This window comes from Salmo salar, chromosome ssa18 (genome assembly GCF_905237065.1).
Source record: "Salmo salar chromosome ssa18, Ssal_v3.1, whole genome shotgun sequence".
Classification (NCBI taxonomy): domain Eukaryota; kingdom Metazoa; phylum Chordata; class Actinopteri; order Salmoniformes; family Salmonidae; genus Salmo; species Salmo salar.
Window position 1 is genome coordinate 1,083,800 of NC_059459.1, and position 10,110 is coordinate 1,093,909.

A 10,110-nucleotide genomic window follows, 5' to 3' on the forward strand; every position below is an offset into this window, starting at 1 on the left:
TATTGTTCAATGGAAACATCTAGGAGCAACAATGTCTCCGCCACAAAGTTCTAGGCCACACAAGCTCACAGAATGGGAAGGCAGGAATCCTCTGTCCTCGGTTGCAACACTCACTACCGAGTTCCAAACTGCCTCTGGAAGCAACGTCAGCACAAGAACTGTGAGCTTCATGAAATGGGTTTCCATTGCCGTGCAGCTGCACACAGGCCTAAAATCACCATGCACAATGCCTAGTGTTGGCTCGTGTGGTGTAAAGCACGCCACCATTGCACTCTGGAGCAGTGAAACATTTATTCTCTGGAGTGACAAATCTTGATTTGGCGGATGCCATGAGAACGCTTCCTGTCCCAATGCATAGTGGCAACTGTAAAGTTTGGTGGATGAAGAATAATGGTCTGGGGCTGTTTTTCATGGTTTGAGCTAGAGCACTTAGTTCCAGTGAAGGGAAATCTTAACACTACGGCATACAATGACATTCTAGACTTTGTGACAACAGTTTGGAGAAAGCCATTTCCTGTTCCAGCATGAAAATGGGTTTGTCGAGATCTGTGTGGAGGAACCTGACTGGCCTGCACAGAGCCCTGACCTCGACCCCATCGAAGAACTTTGAAATGAATTGGAACGCCGAGTGCGAGCCAGGCCTAATCGGCAAAATATTGTATGATGCAAAAGGCATCATCATACTGTATGATGATGTGGCCGGTGACACATTGATACTTGAAAGTCAATATCTTCAAAAGTTGACATCAGACATGCACATAATTTTGGGGCTGTATCAACAGTGGACTAGTAAAAAAAATAACAAAATAAAGTTTTTGAGTGTAGTTTGTCTTTAATTAAGGGCATAATCGCTAACCTCTAGGCCGCTCCACACTATTAGCCACAACCCTGGGTCAGTGATGCAGTACCACACGGCCAACCCGGGCTCTAATCAATTTGACACATCGCTGCAAAACTCACGTACATGCTCTAAATAAGTTAAGACATCCATCTACACAGCCATCAGCAACGCAGCCAAGGAGTACAGCCTGCAGGTATATGGTACGTAAACAACAACCTCAGAATGCTACAAAATGTAGGTGTACAGTATGTGTGTGTGTGTGTGTTAATACACAGTATGTGTGTTTTGTCCCTCCGGTCTCCCCCATTATCTGTGGTCAGAACCAGGTCCAGAACATGTGAGTGTGGTGGTGAACAACCCTGTGTCTCTAACCTGTGACATCCCTCTTCCTGCTATCACCTGGCTGAACGATGGAAACACAACAGAGCAGGAGACCGCAGCAGACACTTCAACCTCAACATACTGGTTATGAACACTACCACCACTCTCACTACCACTACTCTCACTATCAGTACTCTCACTACTACTACTCTCACTACCACTGCTTTCACTACATCACTGCTGCCAGGTCAGGGGTCCCATTAGAGTCTTTTGGCATGTTAGATATGTCTATATTGACCCTGGATCATATTAAGTATATATGTTGATTCTGGATCATGTCCCATGCCAACTCAGAGAGGCCGTTTAATTTTTTTAAAATTTCAGTTCTGTACTTGTGAAAATGTCTTGTTATTTGTCAAATACACTATAGAGAGGATGTAGGATTGAGACTTGAGTGAGTTTAGGGGGAGGTTTAATCTGAAACCTACCTCTTCATGAGTATCTTTATTAATGCCACCCCCCTATCTGCTAAATGACTAAAATAGAAAATGTGTAGCAGAGGTGAGTAAGAATCATGGTCTCATGATGAGGTAGCCCTGCCTGGTACTTCTAAATCAGTGTCACCTTCAGTGAAAGAAGTTGGATTCTTGACCTGTGCTGGGAAGACTAGTTTAGAGGTGAGGGTTGTGCTGAGGCTAAGGCCTGATGGAAGTTGTACTCAAACTTATGACAATAGAGCTGTACTTAGGTTCACTTTGAATGTTTATGCCTTATTAGGGCCCTGGAGTAAAGCATTTGTGTGTCTCCAACACCTTTAATTGGTAGAATTCCTTAGAGTTTTGGACCTCATTGTTCCAGAGCCTTACATACAGGTGGTAACAGGACCCTCTGGTGTCAGAAACGTAAAAATGTTGAACTAACATCATTAAGTTAAAGAGTTACACAGTAGAGACAATATAGTCCCAGAGCACAGGTTGACTTTTGCTGATGTAATATGCTCTCTAAGAATCATTCAGAGGTGAAAGATGTATTTTTTTATCTGTCATTTAGCAGAAGCTCTTATCCAGAGCGACTTACAAGAACAATTAAGGTTAAGTGTCTTGCTCAAGGGCACATCAACATATTTTTCACCTCGTCGGCTCTGGGATTCAAACCAGCAGCTTTTCTCTTATTGGCCCAACATTTAAACAGCTTGGCTACCTGGCACCGGATTTTGAGAGTTAGTTTTGATTAATCTTGTATTTATTTTATGTTCATGCTCACAAGGCTTCCTTGCAAATGAGACCTTGGTCTCAATGGTGACCCACCCTGTATGATTAAATAAAATACAAATCACAATGTATTAGATGTGTGTTTGTGTTTGACACCTTTAATTGGTAGAGGGATATATGTGTCATTATGACAGAGCCCTGCATGTTTTGAAGAATATGTGAATATGTAAATGTGTGACTAGTTCCAGTTTTCCGTACGGCTTGTAATATATTGTGTTTGTGTATTTATATGCTGACGTCTCAAAATTAATTTCCATGTAAATGGACAATAAAGTATATGGGATTGTAGGGCTAACAGAACCCTCTGGAATCTGACAGAACAACAACAAAGTATATATTTTTTATTAAAAAAATCAAATCAAACTTTATTGGTCACGTACACAGATCTGCAGGTGTTATGGCAGGTGCAGCAAAATGCTTGCGTTACTAGCTCCAACAGTGCAGTAGAATGTCTCTACACAAATAATCAAAACAAGAAACCAATAAATATATATTGTATGTTCATAAATATGGACCTCATTTAGCATTAGTAGGTATAGTGGGGCCTGAAATTATTGACATTATTGATAAAGATGAGACATAATGACTGTATAAAATCAATAATACAAAAAAAATGAAATTATAGTTTTTCATACTAATGCAATTGCTCAGAGAAAAATGTTGTTTGACAAGTAATACATTTTTTCTCCCAAAAAGGTAAGGGTAAAAATGTACACCTTTTAAAGATTATTTAAAATTAACCTGTTGGGGCTACAGGTTAGCAATGAACCCCGAGTCGGGATTGCTAACAAGGCTGGAAATTCAAAACATCAAAAATCTAATAATTTCAATTTCTCAAACAATCAACTATTTTACACAATTTAAAAGATAAACATCTCCTTAATCTAACCACATTGTTCGATTTTCAAAGAGGCTTTACGGCAAAAGCATAAAGTTAGATTATGTTAGGACAGTACATAGCCACAAAAGTACAAACATCCATTTTCAATTCAAGGTCAGGCGTCACCAAAAGCAGAAACCAGCTACAATTATGCACTAACCTTTGTCAATCTCCATCAGATGACACTCCTAGGACATTATGTTATACAATACATGCATTTTTTGTTCCATCAAGTTCATATTTATATCCAAAAACAGCATTTTACAGTAGCGTGAAATTCAGATTTTTTCTTCTCTGAAATGCTTCCGGTGAACATAACAAAATTACTATTCGAAAACATTGGTAAATTATAATATTGTCATTCAAAGAATAATATATTATCATCTCGTAATTGCTACCGAATGGCCAGATCTCAAAATAACTTTACTGGGAAATCACATTTTGCAATAAACGGGGTGCTATGCTAAGAACAATAAGCTATGCTATACAGTTAGCATCATCTAATATCGATAATAACATTGTAAATATCCCCTTACCTTTGATTATCTCCATCAGAAGGCACTGCCAGGAATCCCAGGTCCGGAACAAATGTGGTTTCTTTTGACAAAGTTCATAATTTATGTCCAAATAACACCAAGTAGTTAGCGTTCATTATGCTCCCACAAAACGTGGTGGGGGGTTGTAAAAGCACGCCGAAAAGCTAAAAAAACCTAGTAAATAATCTATTTACGTTCGTTCAAACATGTCAAACGTTGTTTAGCATTAATCTTTTGGTCCATTTTTAACGTTAAACATCAGTAATATTTTCACACAACCTATCCTATGTCTAGATAAACAATAATGACAAACTCACGCTTCTCAGATTTATGCGCAGGCGCAAAAAAATGAAGTGATGACATGTCAACTTCCTTGCATTCTAATTTGCTCTCTGTTTATCATAGACGCTTCAAACAACTTTATAAAGATCGTTGACATCTAGTGGAAGCCGTAGGTGTTGCGAAATGAATCCTTTCTCACTATGGTATCTATAAAACAATGACACTAAATAGTACAGTCACAAAATTCACATTTTTTTTAAATCTATTTTTCACAGGTTTTTGCCTGCAATATGAGTTTTGTTATACTTACAGACACCATTCAAACTGTTTTAGAAAATTCAGAGTGTTTTCTATCCGAATGTGTTAATAATATGCATATCCTAGCTTCTGAGTTGGTGTAGGAGGCAGTTAAAAATGGGCACATATTTTTTTCAAAATTTCTCAATACTGCCCCCGAGCCCCAACAGGTTTAACCTGTTAGGGCTAGGGGGCAGCATTGACACGGCTGGATAAAAAACATACCCGATTTAATCTGGTTACCACTCCTACTCAGTAACTAGAATATGCATATACTTATTACATATGGATAGAAAACACCCTAAATTTTCTAAAACTGTTTGAATGGTGTCTGTGAGTATAACAGAACTCAAATGGCAGGTCAAAACCTGAGAGATTCCTTTACAGGAAGTGGCCTGTCTGACCATTTCTGGAACTTCTTTGCCATCTCTATCATTTACTAAGGATCTCTGCTCTAACGTGACACTTCCCACGTCGTCCATAGGCTCTCAGAGCCCGGGAAAAAAGAGAATGTCGTCATTCCAGCCCCAGGCTGAAACACATTATCGCCTTTCTCAAGTGGCCCATCAAGAGACACTAGCTTATGCGCGTGACCCCGACCGCCCCCGCCTTTGGGATTTTTTCCTCTGTTTGCCGAAAAGGAGATTCCCTGTCGGAATTTTATCGCTTTTCTACGAGAAAAATGACGTAAAAATTGATTTTAAACAGCGGTTGACATGCTTCGACGTACGGCAATGGAATACTTTGAATTTTATTGTCAGGAATTGCGCCAAGCGCGCGACACTTCTTTACTATTTCGGATAGTGTCTGGAACGCATCGAACAAAACGCCGCTATTCGGATATAACGATGGATTATTTTGGACCAAACCAACATTTGTTATTGAAGTAGACGTCCTGGGTGTGCATTCTGACGAAGACAACAAAAGGTAATGACATTTTTATAATAGTAAATATGATTATGGTGAGTGCTAAACTTGCCGGGTGTCTAAATAGCGAGCCCGTGATGCCTGGGCTATGTACTTAGAATATTGCAAAATGTGCTTTCACCAAAAAGCTATTTTAAAATCGGACATATCGAGTGCATAGAGGAGGTCTGTATCTATAATTCTTAAAATAATTGTTATGCTTTTTGTGAACGTTTATCGTGAGTAATTTAGTAAAATGTTAGCGAATTCCCCGTAAGTTTGCGGGGGGTATGCTAGTTCTGAACGTCACATGCTAATGTAAAAAGCTGGTTTTTGATATAAATATGAACTTGATTGAACAAAACATGCATGTATTGTATAACATAATGTCCTAGGGTTGTCATCTGATGAAGATCATCAAAGGTTAGTGCTGCATTTAGCTGTCTTCTGGGTTTTTGTGACATTATATGCTGGCTTGAAAAATGGGTGTCTGATTATTTCTGGCTTGGTACTCTGCTGACATAATCTAATGTTTTGCTTTCGTTGTAAAGCCTTTTTGAAATCGGACAGTGTGGTTAGATTAACGAGAGTCTTATCTTTAAATGGCTGTAAAATAGTCATATGTTTGAGAAATTGAAGTAATAGGATTTTGAAGATTTTGAAAATCGCGCCACAGGCTGGCAGTGGCTGTTACGTAGGTGGGACGAATTCGTCCCGCCGGTCCCATAGAGGTTAAGTAGTGAAAAGGTTATTATTTAATTCCATATTCCTAGCACTCAATGACTACATCAAACTTTTTGGATGCATTTGCAGTTTGTTTTGGTGTTGTTTCAGATTATTTTGTGCCCAATAGATATGAATGGTAAATCATATAATGTTATTTTGGAGTCTCTCTTGTTGTAAATAATAATGTATTATGTTTCCTGTTGTGGATAGGGGGCAGTACTTTCAAGGCCGGATGAAAAAAAACATACCCGATTTAATCTGGTACTACTCTTGCCCAGAAACTAGAATATGCATATTATTAGTAGATTTGGATAGAAAACACTCTGAAGTTTCTAAAACTGTTTGAATGGTGTCTGTGAGTATAACAGAACTCATATGGCAGGCAAACACCTGAGAAGATTCCAAGCAGGAAGTGGCCTGTCTGAGAATTTGTAGTTCTTCTATTGGTTCTCTATCGAAACTACAGTATCTGTGGGGTTACGTGGCACTTTCTAAGGCTTCCATTGGCTCTCTAAAGCCTTCAGAAAGCAGATTGAGGCATCTCCTGTCTCTGGGCAGAGTATGGTAGCTCAGTTTGTCAGTGGTCTGCCTGGTGACTTAGAGATTAGATATGCGTGGTCACGCGACCATGCTGTTTTTTCTTTTCCTCTTTGAATGAATACACTATTGTCCGGTTGGAATATTATCGCTATTTTACGAGACAAATACCATCAAAATTGATTTTAAACAGCGTTTGACATGCTTCTAAGTACGGTAAAGGAACATTTAGATTTGTTTTGTCTCGAAATGCGCTCACGCGTTACCCTTTGGATAGTGACCTGAACGCACGAACTAAACGGAGGTATTTGGACATAACTATGGATTATTTGGAACAAAAACAACATTTGTTGTGGAAGTAGCAGTCCTGGGAGTGCATTCTGACGAAGATCAGCAAAGGTAATACAATTTTCTAATAGTAATTCTGAGTTTAGTGAGCCCCGAACTTGGCGGGTGTCAAAATAGCTAGCCGTGATGGCTGAGCTATGTACTCAGAATATTGCAAAATGTGCTTTCACCGAAAAGCTATTTTAAAATCTGACAAAGCTATTGCATAAAGGAGGTCTGGATCTATAATTCTTAAAATAATTGTTATGTATTTTGTCAACGTTTATGATGAGTAATTTAGTAAATTCACCAGAAGTTTTGGGTGGGAATGTATGTTCTGAACATCACATGCCAATGTAAAAAGCTGTTTTTGGATATAAATATGAACTTGATTGAACAAAACATGCATGTATTGTATAATATAATGTCCTAGGAGTGTCATCTGATGAAGATCATCAAAGGTTAGTGCTTCATTTAGCTGTGTTTATGTGACATATACGCTTGCTTGGAAAATGGCTGTGTGATTGTTTTTGGCTATGTACTCTCCTAACATAATCTAATGTTTTGCTTTCGCTGTAAAGCCTTTTGAAATCGGACAATGTGGTTAGATTAACGAGAGTCTTATCTTTAAAATAGTGTAAAATAGTCGTATGTTTGAAAAATTTAAATTATAGCATTTTTGAGGTTTTTGTACTTCGCGCCTCGCTCTACCATTGGATATTGGCGAGGCATTCCGCTAGCGGAACGTCTGTCCTCAACAGGTTTTAACACTTCTTCCATAATTTCGGATATTCATTAACGAGTCGTGAATAAGAAAGAAAAAATTGGAAACGCACAAATATCATACACCCCCCAAAAATGCTAACCTCCTCTGTTATATTAATGGTGAGAGGTTAGCATGTCTTAGGGGTATGATATTTATAGCATCTGTAACATTCTCACTGATCATTATTCAGGATTAATTTGTAGAGTCACAATCTTGATGTAGTCATTGCATGGGACCAAATACTTATACTTTTACTACTTTAATACACACAATACTTTTGCTTCCCTAAAATGTGAGGACTGTGTAAAAAAAAGTTATGTAATTTCTAAATGCTTCAACTGAAATGAATATGGGTGAAAATACCCTCAAAATAAAGCTGCCAACCTCATAGTCATTGTCTGATTTCAAATCCAAACTTTTGAAGTATAGAGTCAAAAGAAGAAAATATGCTTTACTGTCCCAATAATTATATAGGGCACTGTATGTAACCCATTTTAACTAAATGTGGCCTGTATACGTCACTCTAGGTAAAATCCCAGAGGAATGCATAATGTCCAGCAGAGAGATATGTAACCCATTTTAACTAAATGCCTTTATGATGAGACCATTTAACCTATACAGAAAGCAAGTAAAGGTCATGTAAAAACTATTTGTTGCTAAATCCGGAGAAATTACGTACCATGTAAAAACTGTTGGTCACTAAATCCAGCTCGAAGGACCAGTAATAACACTGTAGGTAATTACCACTAATTACTTCATGTTACTTTGACAAGTTTTTATATGTTCTACTGTACGGCTGTTACTATTTTTTCATGTTGGAGTTGCCAATACCGCCCTATTTAGTGATCAACAGTTTTTTACATGCTCTGTCATTTCTATGGAGTTAGCAACCAATTGTTTTTACATGGCCCTTTGAGACGGATTTAGTCACCAACAGTTTTTACATGGTCTGTAATTTATCCGAATTTAGTGACCAATAGTTTTTGCATGATTCTGATCTGCTCTAGTTGAGATGTTGCAGTACCCAGAAGAGGAGTTGTTTCCTCACCCCAGGATGCAGATTAGTTATCTTGCATCCCTAACAAGTATGAGGCTGCTTTCACCACTCACCTCAGCACACACTGCTACAAGAAGCCATCATGCACCTGAGGAAGATGAGTTCCCTACACACCTCTCTCATCTAAGAGACCAGCCCTGCTCCAGGCCTCCTCAGTGGTCAAGGAGTGACCATACTCTCACCAGTTGGGAGCTGATGAGGGAATATGAGTACCTACATCACAAGCAGAAAGAGATCAGGAGGGCGTACTCAAGAGGGCGTACTCTAGGCCCTCCCAACCTGAGTCACCGCCGCTGGAGCACCGGTACCGCTGCTACTCTCCTGACCACCACAGCTCTAGGCCTCCCTGGCTAGAGCCATCATCACCACCATGAGAGCGCCATCACTGCCGGTCCTCCCCGAGTTAGCCAGGCTACTCCCCTGAGAGACACTTCTCCAGGACCTCCTGGCCTGAGTGTTCACCACCTCCACGAGACCATTGGACCACACTACGTCCAGAGGATGCCAAGGTATTTAACAGATCTTCGTCCTCGGTTGGGGTCTACGTCGTGTCTGCCAGAACATCGGGTGTGCCACTTCCCCCGAGGTGATCCAGCCACTCTCAGAAGTCAACACTGTTTCTCCCCTGACCTAGTTGTCCAGTTCCTTTCCTTCCCGGGAGGGTTAGAATTACCCTCCCACCCGGTAGGGTTAGAGTTACAGTGTCGGGCCTACCTGGCAGGTGTAAAGTGACCAGGCTTTGAGTGTCCTGGCCCTCAAGTAGATCCAGTGTATCCTGCCTCCATGGTAGGTTTAGAGTTCCCATCCTTTTTATTTATTTATTTTTGTTTAACTTTTATTTAACTAGGCAAGTAGTTAAGAACAAATTCCTATTTACAATGATGGCCTAGTAACTGTCTTGTTCAGGGGCAGAACTACCGCTGAAGTTCTCTGAGACCCAGGAACCCGAAACCTTCTCATTCCATAATCCCATCTGAGTCTTCCAGAGCCCATGCAGTTGGGCCATGCTCCTCTCCCGTGTATCGAATGTCAAAGGCGGATCCAAGAAGGGCTCTGCCTATACTGTGGAGGGAAATATCATCTATCCAGCCATTTCCCTGTTCGCTCCCAACAGAGAAATGAGAAGGGTGCCTCCGCTGCCATGCAGATAGGTGTGTCCTTATTTCTAAATATCTCTCAGAAGCAATTCTCCATCCCAGTATTGATAACCATGAAGGGGATTACTATGTATGTAGAGGGCTTGATAGATTCGGGAGCAGCAGGTAATTTTATTGTTCACCAGGTAGTACAAGAGCTTGACATTGATCTAACACCTGTCACCCCTCCCTTAAGGATTAACACCCTGGACGGGCACCCATTGGGC